The sequence below is a fragment of the Schistocerca serialis genome, unplaced genomic scaffold (genome assembly GCF_023864345.2).
Source record: "Schistocerca serialis cubense isolate TAMUIC-IGC-003099 unplaced genomic scaffold, iqSchSeri2.2 HiC_scaffold_1343, whole genome shotgun sequence".
NCBI classification, from domain to species: domain Eukaryota; kingdom Metazoa; phylum Arthropoda; class Insecta; order Orthoptera; family Acrididae; genus Schistocerca; species Schistocerca serialis.
The window spans coordinates 3,995,367-4,006,928 of NW_026047562.1; the positions used below are offsets into that span (position 1 = coordinate 3,995,367).

The 11,562-nt window shown below is 42.8% G+C and overlaps 1 protein-coding gene across 1 annotated transcript in view; it reads right to left on the minus strand.

Moving 5' to 3' along the window:
• LOC126439759 (protein roadkill-like) overlaps positions 1-6,462 on the minus strand; it is a 327,044-nt gene extending 320,582 nt beyond the window's left edge. Inside the window, exon 1 of the mRNA XM_050090582.1 lies at positions 6,357-6,462. The gene's annotated coding sequence lies outside the window, so the exon portion shown is untranslated. The remainder of the gene's footprint in view (positions 1-6,356) is intronic.
• Positions 6,463-11,562: the final 5,100 nt, after the last annotated feature.

The window sequence follows — 11,562 nt, forward strand, 5'->3', positions numbered from 1 at the left end:
ATATAATTCATTTGTACAGCGTGCTCGACACCATCAAAATTGTCTTCCATCTTTCTGCGACATTTATCACTGACTCATGTGAGACCACATCTGTCCTACAAAACAATGGGCATATTCGAACAGAATACTTTTTAATTTTTCTCCATAAAATTTAATCACGTAATGTTTTATCTTCAACCATCTTCTGCAATCTTTTATAATATATCTGTAATTAAGAATGTATACTTGCAATGAAAACCAGAAATTTTCGTGTGATATGTAATTGTAAACTACAACATCTGTATTTTTCTTGAAATTGGTGATGCACAAGTTAATTGCCATATATGGCTCAAAATGATATCAACCAAAGCCACTAAAAATAAACGCAAAATATATCTATTTAAAACAGCAGATAAAAATTCGCTTCATGCCTTCCTAAGAGAGTCTCCATTCCTCCCAAGCTAATTATGTAAGTGTAGACCAGATACGGCTCAAATTCGAAGATACAGTATCGACAGCAATAGATTCATACCATCTAAGTTAATAAGAGACGGGACTGATCCATCACGGTACACAAAACACATCAAAACACTGTTGCAGAAGCAACCAAAAAAGCATGCCAAATTCAGAAGAACGCAAAATCCCCAAGACTGGCTAAGTTTCACGGAAGCTCGAAATTTAGTGCGGACGTCTATGCGAGATGCTTTTAATAGTTTCCACAATGAAATATTGTCTCAAAACACGGTAGAAAACCCGAAGAGGTTCTGGTCGTATGTAAAGTACACCAGTGGCAAAAAACAGTCAACATCGTCACTGCGCGATAGCGAAGGAGAAGTTACCGATGGTGGTGCCTCTGAAAAACCACAGCAGCTGTTAGCAAGAGTGACATAAAAGTAGGTAGCTTAGGTGTTGCGATACAACTCAAATCACTTAAGAAAGGCAATTCTTCTGATCCATATGGTATACCAATCAGGTTCCTTTCAGAGTATGCCGACACAATACCGCCTTTCTTGGCAATCACATACAACTGCTCACTTGACGAAAGGCCTGTTCCTAAAGACTGGAAAGCAGCACAGTTCACACCAATACTCAAGGAAGGAAATAGGAGTAACCCATTTAATTACAGACCCACATCACTGACCTCAATTTGCAGGAGGATTCTGGAGCACATACTGTACTTTAACATTATAAATCACCTTGAAGAAAATGACTTATTGATACATAATCAACACGGATTCAGAAAATATCGTTCTTGTGCAACACAGCTAGCTCTTTATTCCGATGAAGTAATGAGTGCTGTCGACAAGGGATGTCAGATAGATTCCATATTCCTAGATTTCCAGAAGGCTTTTGATACCGTTCCTCACAAGCGAGTATTAATCAAATTGCGTGCATATGGAGTATCTTCTCAGTTGTGTGATTGGATTCGTGATTTCCTCTCCGAGAGAGGTCACAGTTCGTGGCGAGACGGTAAATCATCGAGTAGAACAGAAGTACCAGGCGTTCCGCAAGGTAGTGTCATAGGCCCTCTGCTGTCCCTGGTTTACCTACACGATCTAGGAGATATCTGAGCAGCCCCCTTAGATTGTTTGCAGATGACGCTGTAATTGACAGTCTCGTAAAGTCATTAGACGATCAATTCCAACTACAAAATGACCTAGGGAGAATTTCTGTAAGGTGCGAAAAGTGGCAATTGGCACTAAGCAAAAGAAAAGTGCGAGGTCATCCACATGGGTACTAAAAGAAATCCGAGTAATTTTGGGTATACGATAAATCGCACAAATCTTAGGGCTGTCAATTCGACTAAAAATCTAGGAATTACAATTACGAGCAACTTAAATTGGGAAGACCACATAGACAATATTGTGGGGAAGGCGAAACAAAGACTGCGCTTTGTTGGCAGGACACTAAAGAGACAGCTTACATCACACTTGTCCATCCTCTGCTGGAATATTGCTGCGCGGTATGGGATCCTTACCAGGTAGGATTGACGGAGGACATCGAAGAAGTTCAAGGGAGGGCAGCTCATTTCGTGTTATCGCGAAACAGGGGTGAGAGTGTAACTGATATGATACGCGAGTTGGGCTGAGATACACTGAATCAAAGGCAGTCTTGACTGAGGAGAGATCTATTTACGAAATTTCAATCTCCAACTTTCTCTCCCGAATGTGTAAATATTTTGTCGACACCCAACTACGTAGGAAGAAATGATCATGATGATAAAATAAGAGAAATCACAGCTCGAACGGAAAGATATAGGTGTTCCTTTTTCCCACGCGCCATTCGAGAGTGGAATGGTAGAGTAGTAGTATGAATGTCTGAAAGGTTCTTCCACACTGACATAGGAATAAGCTATCTAACACCTAAGTTGGACCTACTTCCAAGAGCGGAGCACCACCAGTGGTAAGAGAGCTACGGCTGCTGACCAGTCAGCGCGCTTGCATTTGTTTACATCTGGTTTGCTCTTATGGTTAGGTACATGCTACATACGAACCCCGCAGCCTCACCCTTTATTTCGCATTCACGTTTATTCTCTTATCCGTCTCTCAACCGTATCTTCTTATTCCACACCAATCTACACCTCTTGCTGTGCTACGGAGTACTGAAAGCTTGTTCCAACAAATAAGTAGGATTCTCAGCCACATATGAATTTTTCCAGATAAACTGAAATACGCTGTTGTTCAACAACGGCATAAAAAAGGGGATAGGTCTGATGCTAATAACTACCACTTCGTCTTAGTTCTGACATCTTTATCCAAAATTCTTGAAAAAGTCATGTATTCAGGAGCAGAATCTCATCTGTAAAAATGACGTACTAATTAAATGTCAATTTGGTTTTCAGAAAGACTTTTCAACAGAAAATGCTATATATGTGCTTTCACTGATCAAATATTAAATGCACTGAACAACCGAACTTCATACATTGGAATATTTTGTGACCTCTCAAAGGCTTCTGATGGTGTGAATCACGAATTTCTTTTAGACAAGCTTAAGTATTGTGGCATGAGTGGGACAGTGCACAAATGGTTTAATTCATATTTAACTGAAAGAAACCTGAAGGCTGAAATTAACAGTACAAATAGTCTGCGAAAACCAGCGGAGGCCTTTAACTGGGGAGTTATCAAGAACGGTGTCCCACAGAGTTCAGTCTGTTTCCTTATTGGTCTTAATATACTTTAATGACTCGCCACTCTATATTCACGAAGATGCAAAGCTAGTTCTTTTTGCTAATGATACAAGTACAGTAATCACACCAAAGGAAATCGTAAATGTCTTTCACAAAATTACTAAGTGGTTCTCTGCAAGTCGACACTTATTAAATTTTGAGAAAAACAGTGGATATAATTCTGTGCAGTAAATGGCGTAACACTGATAAATATAGGCTATGAACGCAAGTCTGTTGCTAGGGCAGGGTATTCAAAATCTCTGGATGTGTACACTGATGAGAAATTGAGTTTGAAGAAACATCAGTGATCTGCTGTAGTAGTTAGGTTAAGCTACTTACACCACTGCGGTTATTGCACAATATTGGTGATGAACCTCATTAAATTAGCCTACTATGCCTATTTTCATTCACTGCTTACACATGGTATCTTATTTGGGGGCAATTCGTCACTAAGAGGAAAAGTATTCATAGCACAGAAGGGTGTGATCAGGCTAACAGCTGCAGCCCACCGAAGATCACCTTGTGGACGTTTATTTAATGAACTTGAGACATTCACAGTACCTTCGACGTACGTATATTCATTTATGAAATTTGTCATTAATGACCCACCCCAATTCAAAAGTAACAGCGAAGTGCATAGCTACAACACTAGAAGAAACGATCTTCACTACTCTGGATTAAATCTCACTTTGTCACAAAAAGGTGTGAATTATGTTGCCACAAAAATATTTGGTCCTTTGCCAAATAGCATTAAAAATCCGGCAGATATCTAACCAACATTTAAAAGAAAAGAAAATTATGGAAATACAGAAGCGTCCGATCCCGCACGTCTGCTTTGACCCATGACGTCACAAATATGGCGGAAACGACCATAAACCACGATTCCAATATGGCGCATATAAAGTCGCTATGTACACATTGTGAGGACGAAAATACAGCGAAAAACACACACACTTTCCACAAGAAGCGTAATGACAACGGGACAAGTGCGGGAAATGGGGTGTTTTGGGTGGGGGGGAAACTAAATATAAACTAATTTAGACACCCACCCCCATACAAAACACAAAAAGACGAAAAAACCGACATCACAAAACTCCCCAAATACCACTAAACAGTATCATCTGGAATCGGACACTTCCCTTGACCAACGCACTTAATTTTATCCGTCATATCCATTCCTGAACAAAAACAACCGATTAATTTTACTGAAATTACCACACGACGTACAGCGAACACTAAATTAACCTTCACACAAAATCGTTAACTCACTGAAACGAATTCCACTACAAACACAGCTGACACTAACAATTCTGGATAATGAGCAAAGCAAACTGAGCCCATTACACCACACGAACGAAAACCCTGAACATACCATCAGAGAGCACAACAAACCACAACACGACGACATCTACAAACACGCCACACTCAAACCAAACTCCGCGCCGTCATGACGTCACACACGACAACACCCTTACGTCGCGGGTCAAAGCCGACGCGTGGGATCGGACGCTTCTGTCGACCCTCCTGAATGACAGCTCCTACTGAATAGATGAATCTTTAGACATGAAGTATTAACTATAAAAATATTTACTATTTTGTGTAAAGAAAACTAGCCCTTCTTTGTGAATGTTTGTGTACAAACACCTGCATTGCCATTTTTCATTTACTTACACAAAAGACGATGAAATTACTCCCAACGTATTAATGACAAGAGATCCGCTTGCTGTGATATAAACTGTGTTTTCCTTCCTCCACACAACAGCAACACACTTTATACTGTAAGCACCTACAGATGTAACAATGCGTTCTTCTTAAAGCCGCAACAGTTGAATAATTCTTTATTTGTCCTAATAAAGTATTACTCAGCAGCACCCGTTTGGTTTGACAAGAACATGTATGTGAAACTTCAGTTTCTCCCAGCTTATTTTTTGATGGAACAGTCCACAGGTGAACTGCCTGTTCGTAGTGTCCAGCGTGCACGCTATGAACCGAAAGTACAGCTATGGACTGTTCCATCAAGAATATATGTAAGAGTTGAGTTCTGCAGTGAGATTTGTAACTGACACTCTGTATATTGATATCGTTCTGAGCAATTACAAACACTTGTCAGAAAGGATTCTGAGGATGGCTGGTTTTACTGCCAAAGTGTTTCAGTACTGGTCCTTTACGTGGGATACTGCTTCACTCGTCCAGATAACTCCTTATCAGAAAACCGTCTACTTTTTTGGTAAGTGTACGGCACAGTCACTGCCTGGAGATGCACGATTATTAACAGAAGTGAAGACTAAGCCCCTAACGCCGGGAATTTTGACAACTTTTCTAGCAAGAGGATCAATTTTAGGTCAACGTAATAATTCATTAATTTCTGCACTTACACATATAGAACACAGACGAAATGGAGGGTAACATTATCTGTCTTACTGACTACCCAACAGACTACCTTGTCACCAAAAACATTGCTCTAGAAAAGTGAAAGTATAGAAATTAAATGGAACAGCGTTCTGTACTAAAACACATTTGCGTGACTTAACGTGCTGACGATTGCTAATGCAGGACTGGGGGAAAGACGCGAACATATTAGTTGTACTAAATTCGGCAGTTTTCGTGGAGCCGACTGCTTCGGGAAATATCTGATTCAATGCTCCACTACGGAACTGTCAAAATGCGTCTAGCTTGATTTGATTTCAAGCCATTAGGAGTAGGATCAGACTGTCCCAAGGTCCACGCACTATCCTGACGGAAAGTAATTGTTTAATTCCTCACTAGTCCAAGTTGCCATAGCACCTTATCTACTTGCACAAGCAGTGTTCCATCATTCTGTTCTGTTATTCCTAAAAAGCAGAATAATCCTTTTATGGATCACATGTGTACAAATACCAACCTATATTTCGGGAAAAAAAATTCAACAAAATGGCGCGAATACGAGTAGAAATCTCGTCCGAGCCTATGCTTTTCACTCATGCCTAAAGTCCGTAGAACAGCAGAATTAATAGGAATGTCTGTAGGACTTTAAAATAACAAGATTTGTAATACGAAACTCGTTAGTATTTTGAGAGCGTAATAAACGAACGCGGTTTGCTTTATACGCGATAGTCTCCATAGTGAACCTAAATGAAACCTTACAGCTGCCATGACTTTGCAGAAACAAACCAAAAGAAAACAAAGAAAATAATTAAATACTGTGGGAACGCATGAAAACAGTCGTCCTTACCTTATTAAGGGTGTGGGTGTAGCAGAAGAAATTCTCGGCGCAGAAACAGCAGCACGAAATCCCAACGCAGAACGTCACACTGGACACGACTCGCTACAAATGCGACAGACTCCTGAAGCGGCAGGGCTGTGGCACGCAATCAGTGCTGCCAACGGCTGCGAGGCCGGCAGGTACCAACTGCAGTCCGCTACGGGGGCCTCACACAGGGGGCAGCGCTTCCAGGGACCCCGCGCAGAACATGCGAACGTAATACGAAGACTGTAGCCCATAATTTTGCTATTGCTGATAAATTCAAAAAAATAAAGTAATTAAATTTCATCATTTTTTCACTTGCTATTGGCTTTTCTTCATAGGTAAGACAGACTCTTCGGTTAATTTGGCGCAACGTACAAACCATGCTTACAGGTGTATGAAAATCTAGAATTTTCCGAATCTATAAAAACTCTGGTAAAAACTGAGATAATTGACAAGAAAATTAGATTTTTTATCTAAACATAAAGTTTAAAATGTAACAGCTTACTCATTTTTTCATAAATTAAGTAAACTCTAGAGCTTCATACAGCTGTAAGTATGGTTTGTATGCTGTGCCAAATTCATAGTAGAATCTTTCTTACTTATGAAGAAAAGTATACCTATAGCAACAAATGCAGCCAATAGTGGGTGAAAAATGTTGAAATTCCACATGTAAAAAGAAAATTATTTTGTTATGTTTTTGAACTTCCACTGCTATGAGTGTGATTTCTGAATAAAATGTCCTGTGGTGCCTCTCCTGTTACAAGTCGGGCCGTTTGACGTCCTACCCCCTTAAAGGCAGCACAGCTGTTCATGTGCCCAGTATGTGCGGCGTTCCTTGTAAATGTGGCAGCATTTACATGCGTCAAACAATTCACAGTTGCAGAGCGTTGTACTGAGCATAAGATACTAAACAAGGGGAGCTTGTCAAGTTGACCATAACTGACCTCTACTTGGAAAACGGACGTGAACTACAGTTCGAAAACACGAGAGCCCTAGCTCACACGTCAACATACTGGGATTCCGTTATAAAAGAGATGAATGAGATTAGCCGGCCGAGTGGCCGAGCGGTTCTAAGCACTTCAGTCTGGAGCCGCGCGACCGCTACGGTCGCAGGTTCGAATCCTGCCTCTGGCATGGATGTGTGTGATGTCATTAGGTTGGTTAGGTTTAAGTAGTTCTCAGTTCTAGGGGACTGTTGACCTCAGAAGTTAAGTCCCATAGTGCTCAGAGCCATTTGAACCATTTTTTGAATGAGATTAGAGTGGACAGCAACAGTTTTAAAAGAGACGAGGGGAACACAGTTGTCAGGGATGGGGGCGGGCACTGTATGTTGAAAGGAAACAACGGTGGACGCTCGACGTTTTCAGAGAGACGGGAGCGGCAGCTTCAAACGTGGCGCCGGCCCCTCGTTCCAGATGACGTCACTCGGTCCAGCGGCGGGCCAGCGCTGCTACACTATGTGACCAAAAGTATCCGGACACCCCCAAAAACATACGTTTCTCATATTAGGTGCAGTGTGCTGCTACCTACTGCCAGCTACTCCGTATCAGCGGAACTCACGAACTTCGAATATGGTCAGGTGACAGATGTCACTTGTGTCATACGTCTGTACGCGAGATTTCCACTCTCCTAAGCATCCCAAAGTCCAATGTTTTCGAACGCAAAGGGACGCGTACAGCACAAAAGCGTACAGGTCGACCTCGTCTGTTGACTGACAGAGACCACGGACAGTTGAAGAGGATCGTGATGTGTAATAGGCAGACATCTGTCCAGACAATCACACAGGAATTCCAAACTGCATCAGGATCCACTGCAAGTACTATGACAGTTAGGTCAGAGGTGATAAAACTTGGATTTCACGTTCAAGCGGCTACTCACATCACGCCGGTAAATGCCAAACGACGCCCCGCTTGGTGTGAGGAGCGTAAACATTGGACGATTGAACAGTGGGAAAACGTTGTGTGGAGTGACGAATCACGGTACACAATGTGGCGATCCGATGGCAGGGTGTGGGTATGGCGAATGCCCAGTGAACATCATCTGCCGGGGTGTGTAGTGCCAACCGTAAAATTCGGAGGCGGTGGTGTTATGGTGTGGTCGGGCTTTTCATGGCTGGAGGGGAGGCTTGCACCCCTTGTTGTTTTGCGTGGTACTCCCACAGCAAAGGCCTGCACTGGTGATTTAAGCACCTCTTTGCTTCTCACTGTTGAAGAGCAATTCGGGGATGGCGATTGCACCTTTCACCACCATCGAGCACCTGTTCATAATGCACGGTCTGTGGCGGAGTGGTTCACGGCGGTAACATTCGTGCAATGGTCTAGCCTACACGGAGTCCTGACCTGAATCCTATACGACACCTTTGGGATATTGTGGATCGCTGACGTCGTTCCAGGCTCACCGACCGACGTCACTACCTTTCCTCAGCGCAGAACTCCGTGAAGAATGGGCTGCATTCCGCAAGAAACCTTCCAGCACCTGATCGAACGTATGCCTGCGAGACTGGAAGCTGTCATCAAGGCTAAGGGTGGGCCAACACCATTTTGAATTCCAGTATTAGCGATGGCTAGTGCCAAGAACTTGTAAGTCATTTTCAGCCAGGTATCTTGATACTTTTGATCACATAATCTAGCTAACCGCCTCTTAACAGCCAATCACACAGAGGTGCGGAATTACCAATAGAAATGTCCATCACAGAAAAGTAACTCAGCGACTCAGAAACTATTGGATTAGAGCAGGCGGTTTCTCGCACTGGAAACGATGAGACAACTAGCTGTTAATTAAGTACTGGTCAAACAAAATGTAGAATGATAATGAGACTGCGTGGTAGGCTAAAAATGACTGATGAAAACCAGTTAGCAGTTCATTACCATAGCACCAGCACTGGTGGTAGACATCCAAACAGTTGTCTCTACGTTGTCAGTTTGGATGCTCCATACCCAAGGGGCTGATTTCATGTATCAGGGTTTGACTTGCAATTGCAGACAAGTACATGTGATTTTGACCACTACCAGTATCCCCTGTTTTTCTGTTTCTTTTTTTTAATGAAGCACTACCACTATTATTATTGAGCTTATAGAAAACAGGAGATTATACAAAAATGCAACTGATGAACAAAGAAAAGCTGAATACAGAAGACTAAGGAATTTAGTTAATAGAGAATCTAGGAAAGCAAAAGAAAATTTGAAACTTCCTGGCAGATTAAAACTGTGTGCCGGACCGAGACCCGAACTCGGGACCTTTGCCTTTCGCGGGCAAGTGCTCTACCAAGTCAGCTACCCAAGCACGACTCACGCCCCGTCCTCACAGCTTTACTTCTGCCAGTACCTCGTCTCCTACCTTCCAAACTTTACAGAAGCTCTTCTGCGAACCTTGCAGAACTAGCACTCCAGAAAGAAAGGATATTGCGGAGACATGGCTTAGCCGCAGCCTGGGGGATGTTTCTGGAATGAAATTTTAACTCTGCAGAAATGTGCAGGGAAGTGGAAGAAAATATGCAAAACGGAAGAAACTGATTTAGCCTACAGAAAGGCAAATCAGTTTTTTAACAAACGTAAAACAACACTCTTAGGCACAATAGAAAATAAAGAGGGGAAATTGCTGTTTGGTGAAGACTTAGTGAAGAGATGGAAAGAATACATAGAGGAGTTGTACGCCGGAACATCTCTTTCCGAGGAAGTCATAGGAAGAGAAGAGCAACAAGATGAAGGTGACAAGGGAGAAGCCATTCTGCAAGAAGAATTTTACAGAGCTCTGAAAGGACTACGAGACAACAAAGCAACCGGTATTGATGACATCCCTGCAGAACTAATGAAGAACGATGGTGACAGCACGAAAATGATGCTGCTTAAACTTATTAGGTCCATCTATAACACAGGAGAGATACCGACAGACTTCCACAAATGTATCATTGTTCCTATTGAAACGGAACTTGTTGTACCGTTCCAATGTTTTATTAAATTGCTAGCACGCAGAAATTATTTGCAAGAGTTTCTTCTCTTGCAGGTAATACCTCAGCTGGTGTCCAAAAGGAGAGAACAGACTAAACAGTGTTATTTATTGAATTTCTTTATGTTGTGTACCACGTTTCCCATTTTCTTTTCCTTAGTGCGGCCTCGACGGTATAAATGAGTGAATGTGTGAACTAGCAGAAAGCTTTAGGCACAGATTGTAACACTGCACGAATGGTCGTCCTGGCTTAGGGTAGTACCAACCACCCAAGTGTGAACAAGTTTAGCAGAGACCAAGTTTGCAGGTCAGGGCAAAGATGACACGTAGGCGCGCGTACTGGCTCTGTCAGGTTGGCGCGCCACCCCCACCACGTTTGTAAGCGGAACGGTTAGGCGAATTCGGTTGGAAGAGCACTTGTTCCTGGATCGTGGTGCTGGACAGACATGGAGACGCAGCTCTCGTTTTGGTAATGTTGACATAGGTATTAGATTGTCTGAAATCTGCTCTGTAATGAAGCCCAGATTTTGAAATCAGGTGCGAAATTACCACCGAACCCCATAAGGGAATTGATTTTCTTAATTTACTCGAATTTCAGTAGACCTTGCGTCAGTGCCCTGTTCAGGCAACGCACCATGTGCCTTAAGCTCACGGTCACGTTACTGCTCTGTGCTTCACGGAAATTCACTCATTCAATGTATTTTAATCTGCTCTTCCATTTACAGTAATATTTTTGGGATTTTTATTTATTTTCCATATGTTTTCTTTGTGAATTGATTTCGCGCCACGTGGTCGGTTGGAGCAACCGCCGCATTGATAAATTGTAGTTTCGGTCTGAAAATACACTCCTGGAAATGGAAAAAAGAACACATTGACACCGGTGTGTCAGACCCACCATACTTGCTCCGGACACTGCGAGAGGGCTGTACAAGCAATGATCACACGCACGGCACAGCGGACACACCAGGAACCGCGGTGTTGGCCGTCGAATGGCGCTAGCTGCGCAGCATTTGTGCACCGCCGCCGTCAGTGTCAGCCAGTTTGCCGTGGCTTACGGAGCTCCATCGCAGTCTTTAACACTGGTAGCATGCCGCGACAGCGTGGACGTGAACCGTATGTGCAGTTGACGGACTTTGAGCGATGGCGTATAGTGGGCATGCGGGAGGCCGGGTGGACGTACCGCCGAATTGGAAAATACACTCCTGGAAATGGAAAAAAGAACACATTGACACCGGTGTGTCAGACC